Source organism: Stegodyphus dumicola, chromosome X1 (assembly GCF_044657685.1).
Source record: "Stegodyphus dumicola isolate Sdum_Otavi_A_Nest chromosome X1, ASM4465768v1".
In the NCBI taxonomy this organism is placed as follows: Eukaryota; Metazoa; Arthropoda; class Arachnida; order Araneae; family Eresidae; genus Stegodyphus; species Stegodyphus dumicola.
In genome coordinates, this window is record NC_140780.1 from 147,637,007 (window position 1) to 147,653,406 (window position 16,400).

A 16,400-nucleotide genomic window follows, 5' to 3' on the forward strand; every position below is an offset into this window, starting at 1 on the left:
TAATATCAGCATTATGTTTCGCTTTCAAATGTGCCTCAAGACGACCTAGTTTCATTGATTTGTTGGTCAGGCATTATTGGCATAAAAGACAAAAGTTGACCGTTTAATGGACCAGGTATGAAACCAAATTTTAAATATGCCTCCGAATACCGTCGAACATTTTTTTCTTGCTTGCACCCCTCATTTCACTAAGGGCTGAAAAAAATAAATGTAAGATCAATATAAACATAGCTGAAAGCAGCTGCTGCTGCCATTCCTATAGTAAAAAATAAAATAAATTCGTTGGCTGAAATGTGCGAGAAACGTCTGGAAAGCATAATGTGTCAGTTATTTAAATGCCTTTAAAAGCATTTAAATGTCCATGTCTACAGCGAGAATTCTTTATAAAATATTTAAAATGCACCGCAATTTAAAAACTTTTTTTACGTATACATCACTTACATTTTTCTTTATTTTGGGGAATAAAAAATGAAATTTCGAAAAATTTTGACTTCATGAAACATATTTAGAACGTCCTTTATCACCTTAAACTCTGGACGAGTCCATTTTCAAAATGCCCCTTAACAGTCGCATTGCCCCCTTGTGGGGCGTGGGCCCGACGTTGGGAATCACGGAGCTAGGTCATTCTTTTGTTCGACTCCTCGCCGACGCGAGCCTCATGAAGGGGGTTCAGGGCCGCCGCTACCATGTGTCCGGTGTGTTCAAAACACACAGGCGGCCGATTATGAGAGGCGGCCACGGACCGCCGATTTTTAAGCAAAAAATCATAACTCACCGAGTTTTATTGAAAATAAATCTTCCAAAACATAAACTCATCAAGCTTTAATAACGAAAATAAGCCGAACTTATGTCTTCGCAAATTTGTATTGTATTACAGTATTGTAACAACATAAGGAAATAAACACTTGAGTCGTCAAATTTTGTTCTTTATTGGGTTATGGAATATACGCCGATGCAGCAAAGAATTGATGACTGAAAAATATTACAGCGGACCAAACTAATAATTGGGGTTATTAGTTCCTGAAAATAACCAATTGTTGGTTAATACTTGCTGTGGCAAACAGATGGCACTCCCCCTATACGAGGAGGGCGTTCTTCCCCCCCCCCTCCTAGAGACTCGACCAAAGAAAGTCTAAGTAAAGAAGGAAAGGCTCCATACCATGGAGGTAGGAAGTAAGAAGAATGGAGGTAGGAAGTCCCTACCTCCATGCTCCATACACGTAATGTAAACCAGTTTGTCTTCTATGCCGCTAGAAAGAAGAGGAACAATTCGCCAAGGGATTTGTGATGTACCTGACCAAGATTTTCCACCTCCGCCCGTGTACAAGAAATTGAGGAACACGGGTTAAGATGAATCGTTCTTTGACTTTTTGCGATAATTTAAACTCGAATTTTCGTGCTTTTTTGCTTTACTAGTTGAACTTGTGTTATCCATATCGCGGTTTGATGTCTGATTTTATATCTGTCAATATGTAGTAAAAAAAAATTGGAGAGTCACACCATGGAGGTAAGAAAGGGAGGAGGGGCCATTCCGCGCTAGAAGTGAAGCACTGCTTTGAAGCTTGGGTCACCAGACGGGTTGTTTTTTGTTTACATTCAGAAGCTCGTTTTACAAAATTCTGATAGTATTTCGACACACGACAGTTCCATAGAAATCGAAAAAGGGACACTCTCGCATGAAAGAAACATTCACAGTGTGATGGATAATAGCAATTTGTATAGTTTACTGACATTTACACAAAAATCACATCTTGGTTATTTTTCGATAAATAACAACAGCGATTTTGATTATGAATTTGTTTTATAAAATTCTAAGCTGTTGCACTACAAAAATATAGATTTTAAGAAAATTGCTAAAAGAGGTCTGCCAAAATTTATTTTCTAGAAGACTTGAAAAGTTTGAAACTTGATGGCTAAATGTAAATATAAAATTATGCATGTTAAAATATTTGTAATTAGGCACATAGGTCAGATTAAGTTTTTATTAAATAGAGTAACGCATGCAAGGGCTATCTGCCTAAAGAGAGAGATGCCATCGTGGGGAAATTTTGAAGAAAAACTGACCTTTGAGTGGGTATTAAAAATAATACTTATAATTTTCATTCAAATTACATTCATATATATTTTTTATGTAAAACTTTCGGGTGTATGCTAAATTAGAGTAAATTACTTTACACGAAAAATATAGTGAATGCACAGAAATTAAAGATTTGCACATGCCGGAAACGATAAATAGGAAATATGTATGGGTATTTATGCATGTGCTTGCAAAAAGCATGTATCTGCCTTTGACAAAATACTTAAATATTCATTAAATTATTTATAAATGTATTTGAAATGAAGAATTTATTCACTTATAAACAACTGTGATAGTACGGTGCAAAAATCTAATGATTAAATGTATCTAATTTATAATGATTATAAATGTTATCTAAATATATAATAACCTTAATATTGAATTGTAAACATAAATTGAAATCCTGTTGACAAATAAGTTATAAAACTACTTAAGCAAGAATTGTTCGTATTGGAAAGCAATCTGTTAAAAGGTATTGTAAAGCAAATGCTATGAGATGCCCACTTAAGAACGTAATAAAGAGTTTTGGAATATGTATTGTTGAAATGAAGGGTAAAAAGAAAAAAATCTGATAAGTATAATTAAAAGAATTATTCCCTTTACATTTTATAATAACTCAGTTACAAGTTTTAAATAATACTTAAAAAAAAAAAAAAAAAAAAAAAAAAAACCACTTATTTTATTCCCTTTCAGAAATGTTCAGAGAAAGTCAAATACTATTTTCCTAATAATTCTCTAATTTAAAATGAACCGAATAGAGCATTAATTATAAATTGACTTACATTTTTCGATTTAAAAGAGGCCAAAAAATCATGTCATATTTAAGAAAGTATTTTAGGAAGAAGCTCTATAAATAGAAAAGAAATAATGCATAATTTTAATATTAATAATACAATAAACTTTGATCTTAATTTTTGTACCTTAACCGAATAAAATCGAATTACCTTAATTTTTTTTCTAATGTAATTAACGAAAACTTGTGAAAATATTTCATTCAAATTAAACCATTCTGAGAAAAGTATAGCATTTAATTCCGTTCAGAATGAAATGTTGTTTAAAAATATGTTGTTTTCACATACTTAGGACTCTGAAGTGTTGTAGAAAAAGAAAATATATACATTTATATGTATATTTGCGACGTAATTACAAAATATTTACACCCGAACGCGTCAAATCCCATAGAACTCAATGGTAAATGACCCAATGTTTTGGTCACCACGTAGGGATCGCCGGTGCTTCAGAGCAGGGTACGGAGAAACTTGTTTAGGGCGAATCCTTCTTACTTCCTACCTCCATGAGTCACACAACTTGATAGCACTCTTGATAAACGTGACCGTCGAACCTGTTCGAACTTCGACATCAGCTTCGAGCTTTGGGGCTTTTTGGCGACAGATATTTCACGCATGCGCAGTTGTGTCTCTTTTCGTTCGGAGAGAGCCACTCCTGCTGCTGCGAAGCTTTCCTTCTTAACAATACATGTTCTTTGACTCGACAGACGAAAAGGAGACATCAACAAGCGCATGCGCAGATATATTTAGCTGCGCCTTAATTTTCTTACAGTTGCGTTGTAAATTTGTAGTAGATGCGAAGAATAGACCACTGCAAGTGTGAGGTAACAAATTTTAATTTTAGTTTAAACAACCCCGTGCGATCGCATAGTTTTGCCGATTTTGCGTGTGCGATGTGAAGATGTTATATTTTAATGAATATACTGACTTTTTGTACTTTGTACTTTAAAAAGTGTTACCGTTTTGTTACATTGATACTTACATACTTTTTACCAAAAACGTGCGTAGATTCAGTGCAGTTTTGTATACTACTATTTAGGTTTTCATTTTCGACCCTTAAAAATGTCTGCCAGAAAAACTAAAAGATTGTCAGGTTATCAATATAAACAAAAGAGGAAAGCTAGGCTTGAAGAACAGCAACAACAAAGCGGTGCCTTAGAAAAATATTTGAAAACTGGAAGTGATAATAGTGATATTATAAGTGACAATTCAACAACAGAAATTTCAAGAAATGTAAGTAATAATGACAATGTAAATATTGTAAATTTTAGTGCATCAACTTCTGTGGGTACCGGGTGCCTAAGAGATGAATCTGTAGTGTGCTGGGAAGCAGGGAAAGACATTTCATTTGCTGAAAAAAATCATGATGTTGATAATCACGAAAAAGAGAAAAGGGAAGAATGGGAGAAGGAAAACGTAGAGCTGACAACTGAAACAGGTAAGGACATGGATGCTTTAACTACTTTTAAATCTTTAGAAAAAGACGACGCTCTTTGCCTAGTTTCTGACGATCCTCGTAAATGGCCTATAAACCTAACCCACAGTCAGGTACAATATATAATTGAAAATTTCCCAAGTCAAGTTCAAAACATAGCATTTCCCAGAGATGAGCAAAATAAAAAATTTTCAGAGTCATATTTTTACCGTACTTTAAGCAATGGTGAAAAAATCCACCGTCCTTGGCTATTATATTCTTTATCTTTAAGTAGTGTTTTCTGTGCTCCATGTAAACTATTTTGCACCAATGTCACAGAGAAAAAGTAGCGTATATATGGTCAAGAAGGAGTGAACGATTGGCAACAGTTATCTTTAATCTTGAAAAGGCATGAGAGCAGATTAATCCACATTAAATATACTAAACAAATGCATGATTTGAGTGTAGCACCGAAAAAGGGTACGACAATCGACTCGTCCAATCAGCGATTATACGAACTGGAAAAAAATCATTGGCGTGCCGTTACTGAAAGATTGATGCTTATTGTCAGATATTTATCTCGTCAGTGCTTGGCCTTTAGGGGTTCCACAAAAACTGTTTCAGCCAGATAATGGAAATTTCCTTCAATTGACTCAAATGATTTCCAAATTTGACGCAGTTCTTTCCGAACATTTACGTAGAATACAATCCAAAAATTACAAAAATGCGCCTCACTATCTAGGTTGGGAACACCAAAACGAAATGATTAAGTTATTGGCAACAACTATACAAGAACAAATATTAGACAGAATACGACAGGCAAAATATTTTTCTATAATTTTAGATTGTACCCCAGATATTTCACATACTGAACAAATAACTGTTATAATTCGATGTGTTCCTTGCGTCCCACCAGTTAAGATTTATGAACATTTCTTGGGATTCTGCCCAATTACAGATACAACTGGTTAAGGATTATATGAATTTATAGTAAAAAACCTTCAAGAGCTAAAACTGGATATGAATAATTTACGTGGACAAGGTTATGACAATGGGGCTAATATGCGAGGACTACAGAAAAAAATTTTGGACGCTTGTCCCCGTGCATTTTTTATTCCTTGTATAGCTCACAGTTTAAATCTTGTTGTGAACGACGCTGCTAAAGTAAGCTTCGAAACAGTGCTTTTCTTTTTTACTTAATTCAGGAATTGTACGTTTATTTCTCAGCATCAAATTATAGATGGAGTATTTTATTAGCGCATATTCCGAAACTTACATTAAAGCCATTATTAGATACAAGATGGGAAAGTCGTATAGAAGCAATCACACCACTTAAAACCACTTAAATTAGGTGAAATATATGATGCTCTAGCAGAATTAAAAGATGCTTATCCATAAGCTCAGCAATTTCCTGCTCCCGGTCAGCTTTATTCAACTTATGATCTCATATCTTTACCGTAGAACATTCCAAGTAAAGTGTGGAAATGCAATTTCCTACAGTGGTGTCCCGCAAGGAGCAGTCCTCGCTCCCTGTCTTTTCAATATATTTATAAATGACCTCCCAAATCCCTTGGATTCCAAGATTCTAAAATACGCCGACGACACGGTCGTACTTACGGATTCTGTCAGCCCGCCTCTTGCAATGGAAACACTGCAATTCAAAGTAAATATCGTTACGAAATGGTGCGAGGATTGGAAAATCAATTTAAATTCTAGTAAATGCTGTGTTGTGCTTTACAGACGCTACAGGCAGAATGTAATTGTTAATACTGATATCAAAATTTAAAACGATACAGTTCCGATGGCTGACTCCTATAAGTATTTAGGAGTTATTATAGATAGCAAGCTCACCTTTAAATACCAGGTTACAGCGGAAAAAGTGAATGCTGCGTTCTGTGCCCTTTACAGCTTGATTGGCAGGAAGTATAACTTATCGATAAAAATCAAAAGAACACTGTATCTGTCCTTAATCAGACCGATTATGTTATACGCAGTGCCAGCATGGGCGACAACTAACAAGACTGAGCGTGCTAAACTAGACATAATAACAAATAAAATACTTAGAGCGATTGTGAACTCACCGTGGTTGGTGAGGAACTCTCAAATTCAGGAGGATCTGAATGTGAAGGCCATGCATGAACAAATTGTGATCACTTCACATAATTTCTTTGAAAGCCTTAGAACCTCTTCCTACGCTTCTATTAGAAGCCTGTGCGATTATGACCCTACTGTTGAATATGTGGTCAAAAGACCCCGCACCATACATCACAACCCGTCTTGGTAGTTGTATTTATGTAAATAGTTTTCAGCTTTTTTCTGTGTTTTATAATTACGACTTTTGTTATTTTTGAATGCAACATTTGCCACCACGACCAGGAATGCCAGTCCCAAGCTCTGAAAGTTTTTTACGCCTCCGGGTGACAGATGTACATAAAGTACATCTCTTTTATTTTACTACCGTGATTGGCCTTTGGCAACTCTGAACTTTTGGTAATAACTCTGTGTAGTTGAAACCAAGTGCGAGCGAAAGCAATTGGATTGGAAAAGATGATGCAACTAGGGATATAACTAGGAGAACTTTGGCAAAGTCACTGGGTAAAAAAATCAGTACCTTTAAATTTATATTTTCAACAATAATCTGGCATGCAATTCTTAATAAAGTCAACGTAGTGAGTAAACTTTTACAAAGTCCAAAATTAAACATTAAATCTTCAGCCGAAGCCCTAGCAAATTTAAAAGACTACTTTGTTTAAATAAGATGTGACGAACATTTCAAAATATTTATGGATGCTGCAAAACAAATTGCTGCCGAAGTTGAACTAGAAGCAGAATTTCTTCATCCAGCAGCAAAACGCATTGGAAGAAGAAAAAGAAATTTTGATTACGAACACGAGAATGAAAGCATTTTAGATCCAGAGAGCTCTTTTAAAGTCAACTTTTACTTTAAAATTTTGGATGCAACAATTGGGGCTATAAATGAGAGATTTCAATTATTATACCAACATATTAACATCTTTAAAATTTTATATAATATACCCGAATATGGCGACCTTAAAGACAATGAACTGTGCCGAAGCGGAACTAGCCTTGTCAGACAAGAAGCTAAATCATAGCGACATTAACGGGCCGAATTATTCAAAGAAATTAAAGCTATGCAACCCCATCTTAAAACTAATATGAATACAATTGGAATTCTTGAATACATACTAGAAAATAATTTATCGTCATCTTTTCCCAATTTAACCGTACTAATTAGAATTTTCTTGATCTTACCGGTCACTGTTGCAACTGGAGAACGATCATTCTCCAAGCTCAAGTTCATAAAAAACTATCTTAGATCATCCATGAGTCAGGAAAGATTATCGGCTTTGGCAACTCTTTCTATTGAACACGAATTGTGCGATACCATAGACCTTAATAGTGTGTTAAAAAAATTTTCGGAAACAAAATCTCGGAGAGTGCAATTTTAACTTTTATCCTAAAAACAATTTGAGAAGTGTTTTAAAGCTCCCAGGTTCTTTTTTTCACCATTATAAGGTAAGTTTTTTTAAAAAATCCGTTTGATTTAGTTCCCACAATTTTACTAATTTTTCTTTATATTTTTAAAACGATTTCGTTAAAAATTATCTCTATTTTATATTAAGACATTGAGTTTTGAAGTTTTATAATTGAAAACAAATATTTTTAAGACAAATTTGTTGAAAAATTATTCTTTGGAAAAAGGTAGAAATTTACATAAATTGTATTCCATTCCAACGATCATCATTTTGTACTCTAGAGAAGGGGGGGTGGCGAAAATTATGTGGGCACACAGGCGGCCATCACCCTAGCGGCGGCCCTGGGTAAACTGAAAGTAATCTGACGTATCTGTGTTGCACCTGCTCTGATTTCGCGCGTTTAAAATCTGTAGTTTCATTCAATTGCGAGACGATTTTCTGGAGGTCGCATATCCCAAATTAATTTTAATCATACATATTTGTTTTCTAATAATGCAAATATTTAATAATTTCTGTATTTATATATATAATTTTAGTCAGTTTTCTATACCATGTGCAGCTCCCAGGCAACATTTGCTGAAAAAGAATAAATTTTCTAACTGGAATGGCAGAAATAAAATGTCAACTCCACTGCAGAAAATGAAGCATTCAGTCAAGAAACCAAATATTCATCAGTTCTTTTACTTAAAAAAGTCTAAATGATCTGCTGTTCCAAGGCCAAGATTTTTTTTAATGTCTTTTATTTCAGTTTTCCTTTTAAATTCTATATTTAAATTATCCTTTATGTAATATGGCTTCTTGTGCTGTAGCAACGTGCCGTAACACTTATAGAAATACGAAAGGAAGAGATATTGTATTTCATGCTTACCCAAAGGACAATTTGCTTTTGTCGAAAGAATGGATACATAAATGTTGAAGACAGGATTCTATTAATGTGAAAAAAGCAAGAATTTGCGGCGAACATTTTCTGTGCGGTGATTATGAAGATGACATGAGAAATCGCTTGCTTGGATTGCCGCAAAAGAAACTGTTGAAATGCAATACTGTGCGAAAGTAAATTTATCGTGTACAGTAAACGAAATAACATCAAGAAATCGGAGACATTTGAAAAGAAAACTAATACAGAGTGCTTTTGAAAGACTACACGAATTAATTTATTCTGAGGCCGAGAACGAAATTGAAGCTGACAATAATAAATCAAATGTGAATGATTTTGAAATAAAATTCACAAGTGACAATGCCCTAAGTCACAATAGGCCCACCAGCGGCCGAGCGGTAAAGTCGCTGAACACTGGTAGTTCGGTCCGAGGTTCGAATCCCGCGAACGGACTGGCTGCATGGGTGTTTTCGTGGTTTTTCCCATGTGTAACGTGTATACGAGCCAGTTTCCCTTAGAAAGTCCTCCACGAAGGCATCTCTCCCCTTAGGCAGACAGCCCTAGTGTGCTTTGCCATAATTAAATACACCACACCACACCTAAGTTACAATATCTCTGAATGACCTAAGTGTAAAGATAAACAAGAATGTATTGATAATATGAAGAACAAAATAATATCCTTAGAAAATTGTAATAAAATATTGAAAAATAGAGAAAAGAAAAATTTTATAGAATGTTTGCTCAGCGACAAAGAAGGTGGACGATATCTAGAAAGAAATTTGTACTGGAAATTCAGAAATTAAAATCTCAAACAGCGAAATTTAGGAAAAAACAGCACAGATCGGAGAATTTGGAAAAACGTCTAAAGCATATTTTTACAAAGACGCAGATTAACGCATTGCTAGAAGAGAAGGAAAAAATCAGGTGGACTAGTGAAGATATTTCACGTTGCATTGTCATAAGAGCTCTGAAGAATACGTTTCTTAAATAGAAATGCATATGTTTCAGGGCCGGCGGAAGCGGGCCCGCAAGGCCTTCTTTGCAGGCGGGCGCCGACCAGCGAACGACACAGAGCATTTTTTTTTTTTAATGCAAAAGAACGTGCATTTATCGGGGAATGTTCCTTGAATGCTTACACAGGACAGGGACCATGGGAGTCCGCGCCCCCTCCCAACACCTCCTAACAGAAGGTATTGCCCCTCCCCACCTTTCCCCTCCAGCTCATCCATCAATGCCTTGTCACCCATCCGTCAATCGTCAGGAATATTCCATTTTCGTATTTACTGAGTCACTGAGTGGTTGGCGAAGAAAATTTTCGATGCACAATAACCTTACTACTATTGGAAAAGAAAAGTCCATTTGATGAAGTACGTTCTTATTTTATTTTACTTAATATAATTTCTATTTATCCTTATTTTATCGTTTATATTATATTTTTATTTAAATTGTATACAGTGAAATACGGGTTTTTTTCCTTGAAAATTTCTGTGAGGACGGGAAGGGGGGAACGGATTAGCCCTTTCTATCAGGGAAAATTTGCCATTTTGCCATATGTAAGAATGAACACAGGCACCAACTTTTCATTTTCTTCACGGGAGTTGGAGGGGAGGGCAAGATTTTGCATGGACAAAAACGCAAAACTCTATAGAGCAGTGCTTCTCAACCTTTTTTCACCGGTAAAACCTACGAAAAAATTTCGCGGACCAGTGTGCTTTTTCCCTCCCCCCCCCAAAAAAAACTTTACAAAGTATTCAAGAATTACTACATAAGTGAGTTGTAATATTATTACCATTTGCCTACAATCATATTTAAATATATGTGCCTTTCGTTTCCTTCTTACTCATCCTGGTTATTGATTTTTAATATACCTATAGTTAAAGAAATAGTAGTTATAGCACAGTATTAAACTCCATGGTTATTAAAAACTTACGCTGATGTATAGTTTTCAGTTGTCCAAACACGCAGAAGAATGTAAGCAAGATAAAAACTGAAACCTACCCTAAGACGCCTTAAACAATACGATAGATATTCATCGTTCAAGTAATCAGCAATACTCGAGGCAGACAGGAGCACACTAGCTGGTGTACTAAGTGTACGGCACGGCAATTTATAAAAGGCGATTAGGTACCTAGTTGCCAGGTTGTTATATTTTTATCACCGATCATATTATTTTATAAACTAGTGAGCTATTGTTATTGTAATGTGGGTGCTGATGTAATACCGGTAATTTCGGTTTTCGACAGATAGCTGGATATTTCGCTATCTGGACACTTGTATAGAGAGATTATTTTCTATTTCGGGGGGGGGGAGGAGGTTGCCGGTGTTTATAGTCTAAGTCCAAATTCTCAACATTTATACAATTTATTTAATGACTAGACTCCCCAATTATGGTGTGTTCGCGCCATGGACCTTATAAGAAATAGACAAACACAAACGGGTTTTCTCCCTCGTCTGAGGCCCTGCTGGCTGTCACCTTGATCACATCCGGAGGAGTAGGGACGACTTGCAGAAATTTAACATTGGTTGCCTATTGCAGCGTGTATAATTGTCAAGAAAAAGCTGGTTGTGACGCCTCATTTCACAAATTAGAATTTCTACATACTTTTATTTTTGAAATTGAGATTGATTTTTAAAAATTTAGCATATTTATCAAGCATAATTAACGTTCCAAATAATTATAAAGCTATTTCATGGTTTCAGGGCTGGATAATTTTTTAGCATTTCCTATGTTGTAAGGAAATTTGTAACTACTTCCTTTATAAAAACATATTTTAAATCTGAACTAATAGAAAATTTCAAACAAGCAATTTTCTCTTGCAATTTTTATGCTTTTATTGATGCAAATAAGTAAAAAGTACTAAAATATTTAAAAACGAATTTTTGAAAGTTTTGTTTAAAATTCTAAATTGTGCTGCTTTTTTTAAATTATAGATGAGTATTATAGCATAATTTCTATAAAGGAATTTTATTTCAATTATATTTCATAATACATCACAGTGATAAACACTTTTGACTCCTTAAAAGTTTTTTTATACATTTAATTCTAATATTAAAATTGTATTTAACCGTACTAATTAATTTTGCTTGTATTTTATAGCGATTATTTTGTAAAATTTATTTTTAGTTCTGTATAACATTTTTTTATTTACTGTTAATTTAATTTGTTAGCCCAAAGCGGTGGTAGCCTAGAAAGGCTGTTAGTTTCGAAGCGGAATCTGGACGGCCGAATTTCGAATTTGTTTTAATCTATTTCATATTTTGTAAAACTTTAGCGAATTTTTGATTAACAAACTCAACGAGTTCAAAGCGAGCGAGCACCGTACGGAAAATAACAGTTTTATCTCCAGTGCGGAAATTCTAAAGATATGCTGTATTCAAATGTATGTGGTTGAATGTACGAAGAACATGATATTCAATAAATATAGATAACACACAAAACTTTAAATAAAGGTTCCTTTTGGGCGTAATATAAAATCTGAGTACTTCTAGATTTTATTTTATCTTTTTTTTCCCTTCATTACGCTCAGAAAATTTTATGCTCTGAATTTTGTGAATTATTAAAGTAACTAATCCACTTTAATGTTAATAACTTAATGATCACATAATTAAATAAATATGATGTTTTTGTAATGTTATTATAGTTTGGAAACTCATTGCCTGAAAATGTTCATTAAATTAAAAAAAAATAATAATAAAATTTAAAAAAAATATCAGATCTTGTTTAATTTTACCTTATTTATTTCAAAGCATCAAGCACGTACTATCAATCTTATTTAATTTTACTTTATTTTTACGCAAAATTAAGTTCATAAATTTTGTGCTTAGAATTTTTACCGTTTTACCAAAGTAAAGATGTTTGTACAAGAATTACGCGGAAAAAAATGCGCGAAATGCAGTTAAAAAGTGCTTTAATGAGATAGATTAAATCCTATTTCGAAAAAACTGTGGCTTTCATATTCTCATCACTATACAATATATCCCATTTAATAATTAAAAAGAGTTATGTGATACAAACGCCATAGGTTTCAGTGTTAAAGTTAAACAGATCGTCCCTACTCTTTCTTGCCAACATGTCGGTGACGCGCGCTCCGCCTACTGGGTTAGTCTATCTCTTATAGGTCCATGGTTCGCGCACGCTTTTGTACAGAAAGACAAAAGGCATATAAAAAGCCGCTTGAGGACCTTACCCTAGGCGCATTTGACCGCGTCTGGCATAGAGGACTTATTTTTAAGCTCATCAATTTGAATTTTCCACGGGAAATTATTTTCATCCTCAGCTCATTTTTGAACTCCGGAACTTTTTCAGTGCGGCAAGGAGATTCCAGTTCAAACCCACATCAAATTTACACTGGTGTCCCACAAGGAAGTATCCTTGAACCAATATTTTATATTTTATACGTAAATGACTTTCCAAAATTCAAGACCCTAATATTATGTTAGCATGCTACGCGGATGACACCGCCATCATCGCGAAGTCCAGACGACCAAACCACGCCTTGGAAAAGATTCAGCAGATTATTCCTAATATTGAAGCATGGTGTCAACGATGGAAAATTCAGATCAACCCGGAGAAGTCAAAAGTTTTAGTTATCAGAAAATTCAAAACCACAGACCCCCTCACCTGTAATGTTACATTCTTCGGGAAAACAGTCCCTACTGTAAGTACGGCAAAATACCTAGGAGTCATTTTAAATCGATCGTTTACCTGGAATACACACGTAAACAGTGTGTGTGGAAAAGCGTACGGCATTGTGAAAAAGCTTTACCCTCTACTTTCTAAGGACTCTGGATTAAACCTTGCACGCAAAAGAAGGCTTTACACTGCAATTGTCAGGCCTGTTATCATATATGCCTCCTCGGCCTGGGCAAGTGCTAAGGCAAGTGAAATTCATCGGCTCCAAGTTCTGCAAAATAAGATCCTGAGAACCATCACTAACGCCCCATACTATATTAGAAATGAAGATTTACATCGCGACCTTCATATTGATTATATCAAGGACTATATCCAAGATAAATGGAAACTTTTTCAGGAAAGCAAAGACCAACAGTACAGCTAACTTTGAGTATATTCTGAGCTACGAAATCATCCCGGACGATTTGCTCATCCGACCTTATGCTGCACACTCAATTCGGCATGCCAATAATTAAGTGTTACTCGTCAGTACTCCATGCTGACGCTCCGTGTGCATCTTTCCACATCATCTTTTCTGACAAGGATTCCAATCTAGATTTCGACCAATCACAGTGAAGTGCCAGCAGGCTACAAGCCAGGACTAAAGAGAAGGGCTAGCCCATAGAGCGTTTCCCCCTGAAACAGGCAGTGAGAAGTGATGACGTAGCAATGATGCCACTGAGCGCGGAGATGCAATTGACAACATAAAAATTAGCGTTTTAAATTTGAAGAACCAGCGTTTAAAATGAGCTGTGTGTGAAAGATAGCTATAATTTGGAAGAGACAATGTTACTGCAGTATGCATTTTACACTGAACATTACAAAATTTAATAGTACTTATTCAATTTTAAAATAATAGATAAAATGCGCTACTCTTAGCATAAAGTTCCTTTTTTTATTTGCAGAGATTTTTTTTTTCTTTAAATGCCTGTTTGTTTCTAATCATTTCTTTATCTGCATGTTAACTAAGAGAACTGTACTACTGCTTCTAAGATAACTATAATAACAGCTATTTAAAATTAATCAAAAAACAACCTTAAATTGGCATAGTTTTAAACATGTATGCTTATAAATGGCAAAATTTCTGCTAATCTAAGTTTGAGTTTCAGCCTAATTGTAAATTTTACATTGGCATATTTTTCTCCCGATTCAATATAATAACATATATTTTTTAAAAAATAATTTTGTAACTTAGGCTTACATCAATATTTCATTTAAATAAATACATGTAAGATTGTTATCTTAATTCAGACAAAACAACTTTACTCACAGTACCTAAAATAATTATTTAATTTTTCAAAAGTGGGGGTTAAGGGGGCAGGTCTTCTTATGCCAATTACTTTAATATTATACTTTATATATATTTTATCTAGAATGCTAAGCTAGCACAAAATCGTATCAATAATAACAGAGGATACAATAAAAATAACTGTAACAATAACTTAACAGAATTAGTTCTCATTTGAAATATGCTTTACGCTATTAACTTCTAAAATGCCATCTATAAATATTTCAAATCAAAACATATTATATATGCTTACTTGTACAGTCGCAATGCAACTACAAGTTGTTGAAGCATTATTTATTGTCTGCCACATTCGAAGCAATCCATCCATTTTTTTTTTTTTTTTTTTTTTTTTTTTTTTTTTTTCCTTTTGGGTTGCTTTTCTTTGGGAAAAAACATACGCATTTCTATTTAAGAAACGTATTCTAATAAAAGTTCTCACTCTGCAAAATAAACGAATTGCTTCTCTGTTAACTTTAGGATAATCTTTCTCCAGCTTATTAATTAAAGAGCCAATTACATGCTTCCCTTTATAGTAAGTTGTACCATGAACTGCACAAAATATGTTTTCGACCTCATAAACTGTATTCATCCATGAATGAGAAGGTGTAGTCAAACCTCCTAAGGACAATAATTTAATCCATTCTGAATTAAATATTGGTTCATCAGCACTATTTTTAGATATTGTTCCCAATGATGGGTCTTTGTCTCGCACGCGATAGGCAATATAACCTGCAACATATGTTAATGCTTTTTTTTCGGCTGTCGAAAATTGTCTGTCGGAATTCAATTCTAATTCCCAAGCCATAGGAGAAGGTTCCTCTCTGAAATCCAAATCCAAATCATCAATAGTATTTAATGGAAAAGCATCTTCCTCCTCAGTTTTCAAAGCCCTTTCAAGTATTTCGGATGTTAAATATGAATCAATATTTCTGCTTTCTTTAGTCATGCATACTTTTGAAGATAAATTTGGCAGCTTATTAGCGAGTATTAATTGCTTTAAGCGGCGTATAACTTCACTAGGTGATGGATGGTCATTAAACCTACCAAGCCCTCGAATCTGACTAAAGAGACTTTCAAGTGTATCCTGAGTTAATCTAGAGGTTAAAATATATTTAGCATCATACGATGATTTCAAATCCTGGTGTAGGCCAAAACGAGAAGTTATTGAAATTATTATTCCTTTTTGGAAAGGCAGTAAGTTGGCTTTTCCCTGAACTCTTAATCCACCAGTGGCTTTCTTCATTAATTCCAAAACTTGAATTTGTTTTTCATGATGTTCATTTAATCCAAATGCTGATTTAAGTATTTTATCTGAAGGAGGGTATGTTTTGGTACTATTCATAATATCGAAAAAATTGTCGATTAACTCAAAGAAGTCGGATGCTTTTTAATTTCCTGTGAGGTGGAGTATACCTTTTGCTGTAGTTCTTGAAAATAATGTTTTCGCTGAAGCGACTTTTTGTCTCTCGTTTCCCTTGACCATTAAATAATTTGGTTTTAGTTTGTGATACAATTTAATTTCTCCTGAATCTTTATTTAAAACCTCTTTAATAATATCAACATTTAAAACAGTTCCATCTTCTAAAACAAATCCTTTATCTAAAAAGTGGTTTCTCAGTAATTTGAGGCAGTGCGCTAAATCTGCAAAAACCCATATCTTTTTCGTTTGGAATACTGGATTTGGAAACTGAGAACTATTAATCGAAATTTGTAACTCTTTCCACAAAGTAGTAGATCCTTTTAAATCAGACACTATTGCTTTCACTTCTACTCCAGATGATTGAATA

The 16,400-nt window shown here is 34.4% G+C and overlaps 1 long non-coding RNA gene across 1 annotated transcript in view; it reads left to right on the plus strand.

The window, feature by feature from the left end:
• Positions 1–16,400, plus strand: part of LOC146993328 (uncharacterized) — a 112,165-nt gene that overhangs the window by 19,031 nt on the left and 76,734 nt on the right. The window contains exon 2 of the long non-coding RNA XR_015038749.1: positions 4,137–4,303. This is a non-coding gene — a long non-coding RNA (uncharacterized LOC146993328). The remainder of the gene's footprint in view (positions 1–4,136; positions 4,304–16,400) is intronic.